Raw genomic sequence first — 13,292 nt, 5'->3', positions numbered from 1 at the left:
GTTTACTCATTTGATCATTCCACTGTTGTGAGGAAGGCAAGGAATGACTACTGAGTTTTTAGCGGGTGAAGATCACACTAAGTGAGTGACTTGCCCAGGGTCACACCAGTGGCAACTGAGGCCAAATACTAGGCTCTTGCTCCTTAACTAGTATCTTTGTGGATTGATTTTGGGTGGAAAAAGACAAATCTGACAGAACTATCTGCTTACATGAGACTGAGAGCTTGGAAAACTGCCAAAGATCACCCTGTAAATAAATCAAAGCCAGAATTTTACTTTTGCTTTAGTTACTAGATTTTTATAGCATAGATCCATTTTCAGTTGTTTTCTTAAGCCAAGTAAATGTCAAAAGATAATCAACATTCACCCGCTCAACTCCCTGAGCTGCTGCCAAACTCCATGGCATATAATAGAAACAATTTGGTCTGACTCACTTTTATGGGTCTGGAAGATCCTCGTATTTATCTCTGCTCACTCACATTTTACCAGTTCTTTCAGACCTATTTCAGAGATCATTTCTTCCATGAAACCTCAGATCTTCTGCAAACAGATGTGAAACTTTTTCTTTTGAACTGCCACTGTACTTGTGCTCACGTTATTGTTGTTTAGCGCTAAGTCATGTCAGGTCTGACTTCTTTGCGACTCCATGGACTGTAGCCCGCCAGGCTCCTCTGTTCGTGGGATTTCCCAGACAAGAACACTGGAGTGGGTTGCCATTTCCTTCTCCAGGGGATCTTCCTGACCCAGGGATGGAATTCACGTCTCCTGCTTGGCAGGTGGATTCTTTAGCTTGAGCCACCTGGGATGTATTATTTCTCAAACTTACTTTCTCTGAGCTGCTGAATTAATTAAACAAGGAGGCCATTAGATGGGGGGATCTCTGTGTCATGGCAGCCTGTGAAACTAAACCAAAATCTCAGCCTGGAAATGCCTCAAGGTTATGAAATTAAAATGTTAAGGACAACCAAACACAGATAGCCAGCTAGCCTTTAAACTATAATTAATGTAATCATTTCCTTTCTTTGCTTCTGAACTTTTTCTGAAAGTCCTTCCTGTGGCTCCCAATAGCAGAGAGCTGCTAATCATTTCTGGCTGGGTGCTATCTGATTCAAATACACTTTTGCTCATATAGTATTATAAATACAATGGATAAACAATAAGTTCTCTATACCATACTGTATACTATACTGTATAGTATACTATAATGAAAAATAATACATATATACATATAACTGGATCACTTTGCAGTATAGCAAAAATTAACACAACATTGTAAATCAACTATACTACAAAAACTAAATTAAGAAAAGATTTTTGCTCAAATATACTCTTAAATTCAAAAATTTCCTCAGTTTATCTTTTAAAAGTGCTTTCTCATTAAACATATGAAAAGGAAAAAAGAGAAATCAGAAGTTAAGCCAAATCAAGAAGATAAGATTTCTTGTACGAGTCACATATTTCAGAAGTGTGTATTGAGCGCTTATAATGTACAAGGTATTATAGATTCTTTGACTATATCAGTAAAAATGAAATTCCTGCCCCATGGCAAGGCTGGGGTTAATAAAATATTCATTGCATTGAATTCGGAACTTCACTGCAGTTTATCATTGGTATTGCTCTTTCATGAGTGCCTTTTACTGTTTATAAGTTACATGATATGTATGTGTGCTCACTAAAACAAATTTAAGCCCTGTAAAAACAAGAATTGTATTTTACTTACCATTTATCACATTTAGAATCTGATTTAAGTGACTGCCTATAAATGGACATTCAAATGACTGTTGATTCAAATCTGACTATCTCAATCTGATAAAGACTGTAAACTCTGGTGAATGGATACAGGGCTTAAGCAGGTGATGTAAAGGAGAGAACTGGCTGGAGGCGGCAAAGTTATAAAAGGCTTGCTTCAGCTAAACAGGGAGGCTGGCACTGAGCTCCAAATGTTTGTAGCCTTTTAGGAATGCTGCCTTCAGAGAGGGTAAAGGCAGGATCTGTGAAGGTGCACTTATCTGAATTGTAATGCTTTGCATTCCACCTCCCAGATAATTAAGATAGGAGACTCAGAAAAGGTCTTACCTTTCTGTGTTTCGGCTACAGTAATTCATTACTGAGATGTTTCATGATTAAGTGCCATCATTTTTTTTGGAACACCTGTAAGGCAATAACAACAATGCCTAGAATGTACCAGTGTAACTCTCCCAGTCGTGTCCAACTTTTTGCGACCCCATGGACTGTGGGTAGCCTTTCCCTTCTCCAGGGGATCTTTCCAGCCCAGGGATCAAACCCAGGTCTCCCACATTGCAGGCAGATTCTTTACCAGCTGAGCCACAAGGGAAGTCCACGAATACTGGAGTGGGTGAAGTCGCTCAGTCGTGTCTGACTCTTGGCGACCCCATGGACTGTAGCCTACCATGCTCCTCCGTCCGTGGGATTCTGCAGGCAAGAATACTGGAGTGGGTTGCCATTTCCTTCTCCAGGAGATCTTCCCAACCCAGGGATCGAACCCGGGTCTCCTGCATTGCAGGCGGATGCTTTACCATCTGAGCCACCAGTAGCCTATCCCTTCTCCAGCGGATCTTCTCGACCCAGGAATTGAACCAGTGTCTCCTGCATTGCAGGCGGATTCTTTACCAACTGAGCTATCAGGGAAGCCCGGAATGTACCAAGTGTCAACTAAAATTGGCAATTTCTAATTTTTCAATAGAAGTTATAAAACCACATACTGATGGGAAATCCTAATGTTCATAACTGATAACTTCATCAAAATTCTAACTATAGGTGTGCATTTTTAAAAATATTCAAAACAGACAGGGCCACCAGTTTTCAATCTTTTTGAGACTTCTATTTTAGTGTCAATGTTACATAATTATTCAATCAGTTAATTAAGTACTGGGGCTTCTGCAGTGAACAAAATTCTTTGCTCCTGTGGCTCATTCATTCTGGTGGTGGTGGTGGCATGCAGGAGTGAGGGAGAAACAGGTAGAATGACAGTCAATAAACAAAAAACAAAATATGTTTGGGAGTGATAAGTTCTATGGAGAAAATTCATTTGGGAAAGGGACAGGGCTACCTGGAGTAGGATGGGCAAAGGTAGATTATCTTAGGTGAATGGTTAGAGGATGACTCTGAAAAAGCAAGGAACTGGAGCAGAGAATGGAAATAAATGAGTGGACGAGCCATGAGGTCATCTAAGAGCTCTTCCAGTGAAAGGGAGTAAATGCAGCAGCCTTGCACTGGGAAAACAGTTGGTGTTTTTGAGGAGTACCTAAGAGTACAGTGTGGCCAGAGCCTAATGAGAAAAACGGAGACGAGGTCAGAGAGATCGTGGGAGCCAAAGCACGTTAAACTTTTAGGTCACAGCATGGACTTTAGCTTTTATTCTGAATAAGACAGGTGGCTTAAGCAATTCAGGCTGCTATAACAGAATATCACAGACTGGAAGGCTTACAAACAACTAAGATTTAGTGTTTAGAGTTCTGGAGGCGGCAGCTTTGAGATCAGGGTGCCAGCATTGTTGAGTTCTGCTGACAGCTCTCTGCAAGGTGGCAGAAGGCCATTATCCTCAGATGACAAAGAGTGTAAGAGAGATTTCGGGGATCTCTTTTTAAGATCAACGATCTCATTCATGAGGGCTCCACCCTCACGACCTAATCCCCTTCTGGAGCTCTCATCTCCTCATATCATTCCTTTGGGGGTTAGGATTCAACATATGGGTTTTGAGGGGACACAGACTTTCAGTTTACAACAACAAAAAACATTGAAAGATTTTAATCAGGAGAGTGACATGATTAAGTTATATTTTTCAAAGGCCTCTCTAACTGTTACATTGAGTTTCTCTGGTGGCTCAATTAAAACAAAACAAAACTGCCTGCCAATGCAGAAGACACAAGTTTGATCCCTGGGTCAGGAAGACCCCTGGAGAAGGAAATGGCAACCCACTCCAGTATTCTTGCCTGGGGAATCCCATGGACGGAGGAGCTACAGTCTATGGGGTCGCAAAAAGTGTGAGACATGACTTGGTGACTAAATACCAACAACAAAACTAGCTGTTATGTTAAGATGAGACTGTGTGAGGCAGGAATGCAGAGAGAGCAGTTAAGAGGTTACTGTGAAGTGAAGTGAAGTCGCTCAGTCATATCCGACTCTTTGAGACCCCATGGACTATAGCCTACCAGGCTCCTCAGTCCATGGGATTTTCCAGGCAAGAGTACTGGAATGGGGTGCCATTTAAGAGGCTACTGTAATACTCCAAAAGAGCTTATGGCAAAACTGAATTGGCAATTAGACCTCTGACCAGTGAGACTGAGTAGTTAGTTGTATACATAAATTTGGACTTGTGAGACTAGCTCGGGCAATAGAGTATCTGGAATTACCGGTGATGGGATCTAAATCCTGGTGTTGAGTGAGGTCACTATAGAAATGAGGGTCGATGAGAAGGTGTGAGGACAGAGCACTGGGATGCTCTCTCTACATGTAGAGGATGAGAAATTGAAGACGATCCAGCAAAGGCAAATAAAAAGGAGTCATTCAAGCATCACGAGAGAGTAAATAAACTGGAGGCCGAATTATGGAAATGTTTTTAGGAGGATCCGCCAGGCAAATGCTCTCAACAAACTGAGTAGTTGAGGACTGCAACTGACCTTCGGGCTTGGCAACGTCTTGGCAAGACAATTTTAGTAGATTCATGGAAATAAAAGTATGAACAGAATGGGTTCAAGAGAGAATAACAGGAGAGAAAGTTGAAAACATGACTTTGAGAATTCTTTCAAATGTATTGTAATTCATTTGAAATTATTTTCAAATTTACTGTAGAGAAAACTGAGGCAATAGCTGGAGAGAAATATAGGGTGATGATGTTACTTTTTGCTGCTGTTGTTTTTAACTGGTTTTAAAAGATGCGGGATATTTTAACATTTTTATCTGTTGGGAGGAATCATCTAATAGAAAGAGAGGATTTGCCAGTGGAAGAAAGAGAGCAGATAAAACTTATCAAACCAGTGCATGGTTTGGTAAGTTTTAACACATTTATAGAGCTGTGTGTCTGTTACCAGAATTACTATTCCACTTGAAAAGCACCTTCAGGCTGCCCCTTTTTAGTCATGCATTCAAACCACCCAACTCTTGGTACAGCTGATCTTTGTTCCATGGCTATGCTTTTGCCTTTTTTCAAATACATTTTACTCAGTGTTTCCCACAAGGTTTCTAGCACTCCAGGGGAATTCCAGAAACCTCTTTCTTCCTGTCTGGGGTGAAGGTGGTAATATTAACCACTTCCTTGTGGACAGGTCCTGAGAGGAACTGTGTTGAAATAAAGGAACTTAATCTGGTGATTCACCCTCTGTGGGCACAAGCATATGTAGCAAGATGCAGTGGGAAGGAAGAATCAAATATTCATACTCACTTCTATCTCTTTCCCTAGGTTATCTCTTGCCATCTCCGGCTGTGATAGGTATCTCAAACTGCATTGACAGACTGAAGACTTCCACAGCGATCAAGGGGCCCTGGTCTAAATTATATCATTCAACGATGCTGCTCTTATCACAAAACAGGACAGACTCAAAATGGGTATAAGAGATCAAACTGATTGTCTTCCTGCCTTGGAATAATACTAAAAATTCAGGCTCTATGAGGACTAAGCTTGGAGGCTGAGCTGGTGACCGTCTTCAGAGGTCATCTGGCCAAAGGAAAGTCATAGATGGAGGAGAAGCACGTGACACGGAGGTATGTGGACCTTCAGAAGGGAGCTGATGGCTAGAAACTCCAGTCTACTGTGCGGGTAACTGTGGTATTACCTGCAGGAGCCAGCACCCCATAGCAGCAGGGCTACAGAACAACAAGGGGGGAAGGGAGCTCTCCCTCCCGCCAGGGGTGTGTGCTCAATTATCTGAACAGGCTTGTCCTTCCCTTTCCGTAAGTACATTTAGATTTAAATGAGATAATTTAGGGAATAAAATGAAGAATTAAAAATTGAACTTGATTGAATTAGTAATCTTGATATTTTAAACTGAATATACTCCAATACTATTTTTCTGGAGACAGGTTGGGCATTACTTTTCTTCTCACTCAAATTGGTGACTGTAGAATTGAAACCTCTTACGCATGTCTAGGGTCAGACAGATTGACTTTGAAGCCCAGAAACCAGCTTTTGAGCCAGTTATGGCTGGACTGCCAACCTCTGACTCACACCAAAATCTTGCTGATGAGTGAGACATGGGTACCTCCTTATCCCTGACGGCTGAGGCTTCCTTCAGTTGAAAACTGTGTTACTAAGATTTCGTCTAAAATGCAGTACCAATTTCAGCGCAATGCTTTAATCATAAAGTATCTATTGAATCATGATCAGTTTTAAAATATCTTAAGGGTTAAACTGTTTATGAATCTTGTTTTCCTGAGGAGAGGGTAGAGCCAAGGGAAGGTGCCAGGGCAGAGAGATGACTTACAGCTCTATGTCTGCCTCTTTGTACCAGAGAGAAATGCTACCAAGTGGAGCAGAGCTTCCTGGGAGCCTGGAGTGAGTGCTCTGCAACTCCCAGTGCATCCCAGGAATCTCATGGGCCCCCACACCCCCGAGCCCTAGCTTTGAAAAGCCTTTACCCAGGACCCTGCACTCTTCAAGTTCTTTTCCCAAGCTTAAGAAGGAAAAGAATCACCAGGGGAGCCTGTTAAACATGAAGTTTCCGGTTTAGCTGTCCTGGGTTTCTACATTTTTTAACAAGCATGAACCTCAGTTTGAGTAAAGACACCACAGAGGACTTGGTTAATGAGTTCCGGCTGCGCAGCTTGAACCGCACGCGGTCTGAAGCCTTCGCAGTAAGGAACCCCGATTACTGTCACTTCACTGAGCCGATGCACACTCAACAGGCTCGGCAGGCCCCGGGCTCTCCACTCCAGGGCTGAATCAGCAGGTAAGCACTCCTATTCTTTGGAAATTCTCCCCTCACTCGTGTGGATTTCTGTTTCAACACCGAAGAACCAGCGTCCTCAACGTGCCCTGGCAGGAGGTTCACATCCTGGTGCTCACCTGCCATCTGGTGGTGAGAAATGAACACCAAGATACAGGGACATTTTTCTCCATTCTGCTTTTTCTCCATGGTTAACAACTCAGAGTGTTTGGTTACTGTAAAATGTAAAAGGTGCAGTAAAAAAAAAAAGTGTAAAGATGCGGGAAGTGCGTGAACAAATGCTATGCCAGACTGTGCCTTGGTGCCTTACCTGGCAAGCGCCTTACCTGGCAAGCGCCTTACCTGAAGAGCGGGTGTTTGAGGGATTCGTCTCGGGTCAGGAGGTCATTTTCTCCCCAGAGTAGCTCTGATGTCAGCTTCTCTGGTACCAGGCTCCTGTCCCAACTCTAGAGGAGTTGGGGCATCCTGGGGCTGGCACTGAATTTAGGGATGAGCCAAGGCAAGGTTCGATGTATCAGGTCCTGTACTCTGGAAAGCTGTGATAGGAAAAAGACATTCTATCAACATTACATGCTGATGAAAAGTCATTAATCCATGAGAATTCTTAATAGGTTTACTTTTTATCTTACAAAGAAGCCTTGTGAATCGAAACTGACAAAACAGTGCACCCTCATGGCACTCAAGTTTACCGGCCTTCTGGGCACAACTGTGTTTGCACTTACTTAAATCGTGCATTTTCTAGATTGACCCTTGAGATTGGGGCTGGAAAAGAACGGGACTGTATGAATGGCTGTGGGTGGAGGAGAGTTCAGCTTCTCCTGTTTTTGTCAACAGCGGGTGTATACCAAACTCCCATTACAGTCATGAGAAAATAAAATCTAGAGTGGAAAGACCAACCAAAGGAGGTTTAGAAGATCTGAGCTCTCACTCCATTTCTCTTTCTGATGAGTCTTTTGATGACCTTAAGTCTCCATTTCTTCTCTTGTAAAATGCAGGTTTTATACTTATCTTACAAGATTATCATTGAGATGAATGAGATTCTGGAAGTAGAAGGGTTCTGAAATTATGAAATGTAGAATGTATGATTGTATCCATTGATTTATATCAGTTCCAGTGATGGCCAGGAGGAAAGTTTCAGGTGTGTGGGTAAAATGAGACACTGATGTCCATGGGTATCCACTGGGAATCTTTCTGAATAACTAAAAAAAAAAAAAAAAGGCTCCAAAAGTTGTGCATCTATGTGTTGATGTCGATACAATTTTTTAAAAATTTGCTATGTTTAGAGTTCATGAAAGACATTTGTGACTATTACATTAAAAAAATGGCAAAACAATGGCAGTAGGAACAGTAAAATTACTTTTAGCTATAAAGGGTTGATTCTAAGTGTTTTGGCTTTTAAATAATATAGTTTTAGAAAGAGGCATAGTTAACTGCTCTTTTGTTCATACTTGCTGATAAAAGTTTTGAATCTAGCCTAGCCATTGTTTTTATTATTCAGGTAATTATATAGTGTTTTACCAAACTCGAAGCTAATTCAAATGTGAGTGATTTTACCACTTATTTCTTAATTGTGAAAAATGAGCAGGTTTAATGAGCAGAAGGATTCTTACTCTCCTCTTTGTCAGGAATTTGAAACCAGTGGTATAGAATAAGTAAAACTCAGTCATGAATCTGATTTCTTGTGGCTCAGAAAACCTAGTTAGGGAGCATTTTATATATTAAAACAAAGCATTTCCTTCTTTATATTTTTAATTTCAAAATCTTTTGAAGGAGAGTCTTTTGTATTTGGTTCTGATATACCTATGGATGCATATAGGATGAATACACACGCGCACACAGTTCTCCTTGTATCCTATCTCTGTATTCTTAGCATCTTTCAATAGGTTTAAAGTGTTTAAAAAGCAGAACACTGTGGGGATACCTTAGATTTGAGGCAGTGAGGAAGCTGAAGCACAGGATGGACGATGAAATGGAGCCACGAAAGGGACCGGAAAGGAGCACGAGGAAGTCCTCATAGTTTTTAAGGAGAGAGGCCCAGCTTGGTCCTGAATTTTTCCAGCAGCCTGCACAGAGGGAAATTTGATCAGGTACATGAGTCACCGTGTCCATAAAGTGAGAGCAGAACAACTGCTCTGGCAGAGAGCTGTGTTCAGCCTCTGAAGCTGCTCACTTCGGTGGAATATTCTCACCTCAAGCTGGGCAGGAGCCTGGACTAAGTGATTATTTGGAAGAAACCAAAAAAGTTATCTTTCCTCTGAAAAAGCACAGTCTGTGTGCCTTTGTCAGCATGTAAGTAGAAATCCAGAGGGGTTGAGATTTAATAGCCCTATCTAATAATAGTTTTAAAAATGATTTCTCATAGATGATAAAATTACTTTTTTCAATTACATGAGGGGAGAATGAAAAATTGGTAAGAAACAATAGATATAGGAAAAAGAGGAATTAAAAATAAAGACACTCAATACAGAGAGCTAAAAAAGCAGGCATTCAGGCCATACTGTCTCGGAAATAAGCAGCAAATTATTTAATATTCCTGACACATTAAGCAATTGGAGGAGGTTTAGGAAAAGGGTGATCTCTGAAAACACGTCTACCTTTAGCTTTAGCATAATCATGTTCAGTAAGTAGATCCAGGACTTCAAGCTGAGGGTTGCAGCTCTGCCTTCAGATGTCAGGATGACTTAAGGTCAGTCGTACTTCTTTTCTTGTAAGATGAGATGGTAGTTGCAAGACGGAAGACAGGAGCTGTCGGCCATCCCATCACACTGATTATACCTGCAGAGGCAAAGTCAGGCTGCCACCTGTAAAATGCCCCTTTGGTAAAACCCTTTTTCATGGGCTAAGGGCAGGCACAATAAATGTCACCACCAGGGGGCAGGAGTGCACTCTGGATAAATGGAGTGGTCCTGCACCCTTCTCTGTCTTCCAATCACAAACTCTCCACTAGGTGACAGCAACATGAATATGATGGGAATAGTCATTAATGGGTTTTATATATAAAACCCTTCTTTTAAATCAGAGAGCAGCACTTTAAAAAAGTATCTACAGTTGTAAATTTTTTCTCTAGAATTTACCATTTGCTTTTAGACCTCCCATACACTAACCTAATACACAAAACCAAAACAAAATGCCCAAAACTTTTTTGGGGGGCAAGCCTCAGTGCACATTCTAAAGAATCTGGGAAAGACTACTATTTGAAACCATTATTATTTAAGAGTTTACAGCTCCCAGTCTTTCTTATCCCAATTTAAAAAAATTAAAATAAATGATTAAAAGTTATTCCTTTGAAGATAATTAGTTATTGTTTCAGTTCATATCAGTCTCTCAGTCATGTCCGACTCTCTGCGACCCCATGAATCACAGCCCGCCAGGTCTCCCTGTCCATCACCATCTCCTGGAGTTCACTCAGACTCATGTCCATCGAGTCGGTGATGCCATCCAGCCATCTCATCCTTGGTCGTCCCCTTCTCCTCCTGCCCCCAATCCCTCCCAGCATCAGAGTCTTTTCCAATGAATCAACTCTTCGCGTGAGGTGGCCAAAGTACTGGAGTTTCAGCTTTAGCATCATTCCTTCCAAAGAACACCCAGGGCTGATCTCCTTCAGAATGGACTGGTTGGATCTCCTTGCAGTCCAAGGGACTCTCAAGAGTCTTCTCCAACACCACAGTTCAGAAGCATCAATTCTTCAGCGCTCAGCCTTCTTCACAGTCCAACTCTCACATCCATACATGACCACTGGAAAAATCATAGCCTTGACTAGATGGACATTTGTTGGCAAAGTAATGTCTCTGCTTTTCAATATGCTATCTAGGTTGGTCATACTTTCCTTCCAAAGAGTACGTGTCTTTTAATTTCATGGCTGCAATCACCATCTGCTGTGATTTTGGAGCCCCCCCAAAATAAAGTCTGACACTGTTTCTACTGTTTCCCCATCTATTTCCCATGAAGTGATGGGACCAGATGCCATGATCTTCATTTTCTGAATGTTGAGATTTAAGCCAACTTTTTCACTCTTTCACTTTCATCAAGAGGCTCTTTAGTTCCTCTTCACTTTCTGCCATAAGGGTGGTGTCATCTGGATATCTGAGGTTATTGATATTTCTCCCAGCAATCTTGATTCCAGCTTGTGCTTCTTCCAGCCCAGCGTTTCTCATGATGTACTCTGCATATAAGTTAAATAAGCAGGGTGACAATATACAGCCTTGACGTACTCCTTTTCCTATTTGGAACCAGTCTGTTGTTTACTGACCACTAATGTGCTAAGGTGGAGAAGGAAATGGCAACCCACTCCAGTGTTCTTGCCTGGAGAATCCCAGGGACGGAGGAGCCTGGTGAGCTGCCGTCTATGGGGTCACACAGAGTCGGACACGACCGAAGCGACTTAGCAGCAATGTGCTAAGGGTTGTATTTAGATGCTTTTAAAACATTAGTTTATTCAATCTGGATTGGAGCTTTTTAAGAAAGCCCAGGTTTGAACTTAAGCTTATTTAGGGACATCATCTTTGCATTTTCCATGATCTTACTCTGTTTGGGCCATTTTCAAAACCCATATGAAGGAGAAATTGGAACTATCCTTATAGTATGATTTTTAGTGCACACACGGATGTATTGTCTCTACTTAAAACTTTCTTTCCCTCTCATGTAGAGACAAAACATTAACCCAATGAGGGACAATAATATAATTTGATTCTTCAGTTACACAGAAGGCTGAAAATGAAGACTGGTTTGGGAGTAATAGCAAAGTAAAAACTCATGCAAGCTGAAACAGAAATGACTGGAGAGAATGGTAGATGAGAATAGGAGGACCAGAGAATGAGAAGATGAGGTGAAGGGGCCAGGAGTTCAGGTGGGCAGCTTCTCACCTCTATGCTTACCTCTGCTTCATGCCTTCAGAGAGCCTTACCTGTTTGTGGCCCTGGACAGCCCAATGTAACCTGCCATGGGACAAAGGCTTTCTGTGTGAAGCAGATATCTGAACATGTTTGAATCCCTTAGAGGCAAACACTGGACACTCAAGCTTTGAAAGCAGAGTAATAGTAAGTGGTTGTCTATAAGCCAGTGGTGGTTGTGGGGGGGCTCACCCTCAGGAAGCCCCCAGACCTTCACTGCTTCTTGATTCAGTTCTAAATGGGACTGGAACCTATCACAAAGGAGAGAAGGAATAAGAAGTAAAGGAGAAACACGCTTAAGACAATTTTTACACACAATGATTTTACTGTAGTCATGTAGTACTTTAATGTTCAAGTACTTTGCTCAGTGTTCAAGCATCTTTAAGAGAAATAACAAGAAAATTATATGGCAATCCCAAGGACAAAATCTGACTAATGGGAAGAAGAAAAAGCCCCTTTTTTTGTTTCAGCCCAAGATAGTCTGGGGGTGGGGAGGAGTCTTGTAAGAGGAGAAAGGAACATGGATGGGGGACTTAGGGAAGGGTGTCCTAGAAGGGAGGAAAGAGTGGTGACCTGCTTCTCCTTCTGTGCCCTGAGCCATTACCCAGGTACCTGCACACAAGGTGACCTCAGGTGCCGTTAACCCAAATGAGTTGAAACAACCATAGTTAACTAGCCAACGACTTACCAGGGGCCAGGAGTTACTCTTTTTTTTTTTTTTCAAGTGTAGTTATTTTTTCTTTTTTTAAAAACTTTCAATTTCATATTGGAGTATAGCTGATTGATGATGTTGTGATAGTTTCAGGTAGACAGCAAAGGGACTCAGCCATAGACATACATGTATCCATTTTCCTCCAAATTCCCCTCCCACCCAGGCTGCCACATAACACTGAGCAGAGTTCCCTGTGCTATGTAGTAGGACTTTGGAGTTACTCTTAAGGCAAGCCCTACTGGGCAGGTGATATTATCCTTTCTTGGAGAGAAGGACTTGCTAGAGGGCCAAGATTTAGCAAAAGGCACAATCAGGATGCAAGATCTGTTCTTTTAGCAGCATCCTCTCTGATTTTTTAGGGCCAGCCTGCTAAATCCTGGAGCTACATCCTGATTGCTACCAGGGATCACACTAGCCAATGTGGATCAATCAGTAAGCACAGCTGGATCTAAATGTGATTAATTATACAACTGTGGCCTGTCCAAGTTTAGGTCTATTAAAATCGCAACCTGAGACTGGGGCATTATAAAGGATTGCTGGGAAAATAAAAATGTTGGAATATTCCACAGGCCCCCGTCCCTTTTTTTTTGGCTTAAACAAGGACAAAGGAAGATAAAAGAGCATGAATTCAACCCAACAGGCCACACAACCAGAAGTTTTTACCCTATATACCTGGCAGTTGGCCACAAAATGATCTGCTCAACTTCTCCAGTGATGACAGGAGGGTGGTAATAGTGTTTTCAAAATAAGGTGAATATAGTGTAAACATTAAGACAAAGCTGCTGACGA

At 41.8% G+C, this 13,292-nt stretch overlaps 1 long non-coding RNA gene across 3 annotated transcripts in view; it reads right to left on the bottom strand.

Moving 5' to 3' along the window:
• LOC120864726 overlaps positions 1–10,294 on the bottom strand; it is a 29,568-nt gene extending 19,274 nt beyond the window's left edge. For 2 of the 3 annotated variants that reach the window (XR_005721219.1, XR_005721220.1), the window contains exons 1-3: positions 8,824–10,294; positions 7,245–7,423; positions 7,022–7,117 (exon numbers count right to left, since the gene is read on the bottom strand). This is a non-coding gene — a long non-coding RNA (uncharacterized LOC120864726). The remainder of the gene's footprint in view (positions 1–7,021; positions 7,118–7,244; positions 7,424–8,823) is intronic. The other variant, XR_005721221.1, reaches the window with a different exon arrangement.
• Between the last annotated feature and the right edge of the window lie 2,998 nt (positions 10,295–13,292).

This window comes from Oryx dammah, unplaced genomic scaffold (genome assembly GCF_014754425.2).
Source record: "Oryx dammah isolate SB20612 unplaced genomic scaffold, SCBI_Odam_1.1 HiC_scaffold_5, whole genome shotgun sequence".
Lineage (NCBI taxonomy): Eukaryota > Metazoa > Chordata > Mammalia > Artiodactyla > Bovidae > Oryx > Oryx dammah.
Note: the sequence above shows the minus strand (reverse complement) of the source record. Positions and strands in the feature narration are given on the sequence as shown.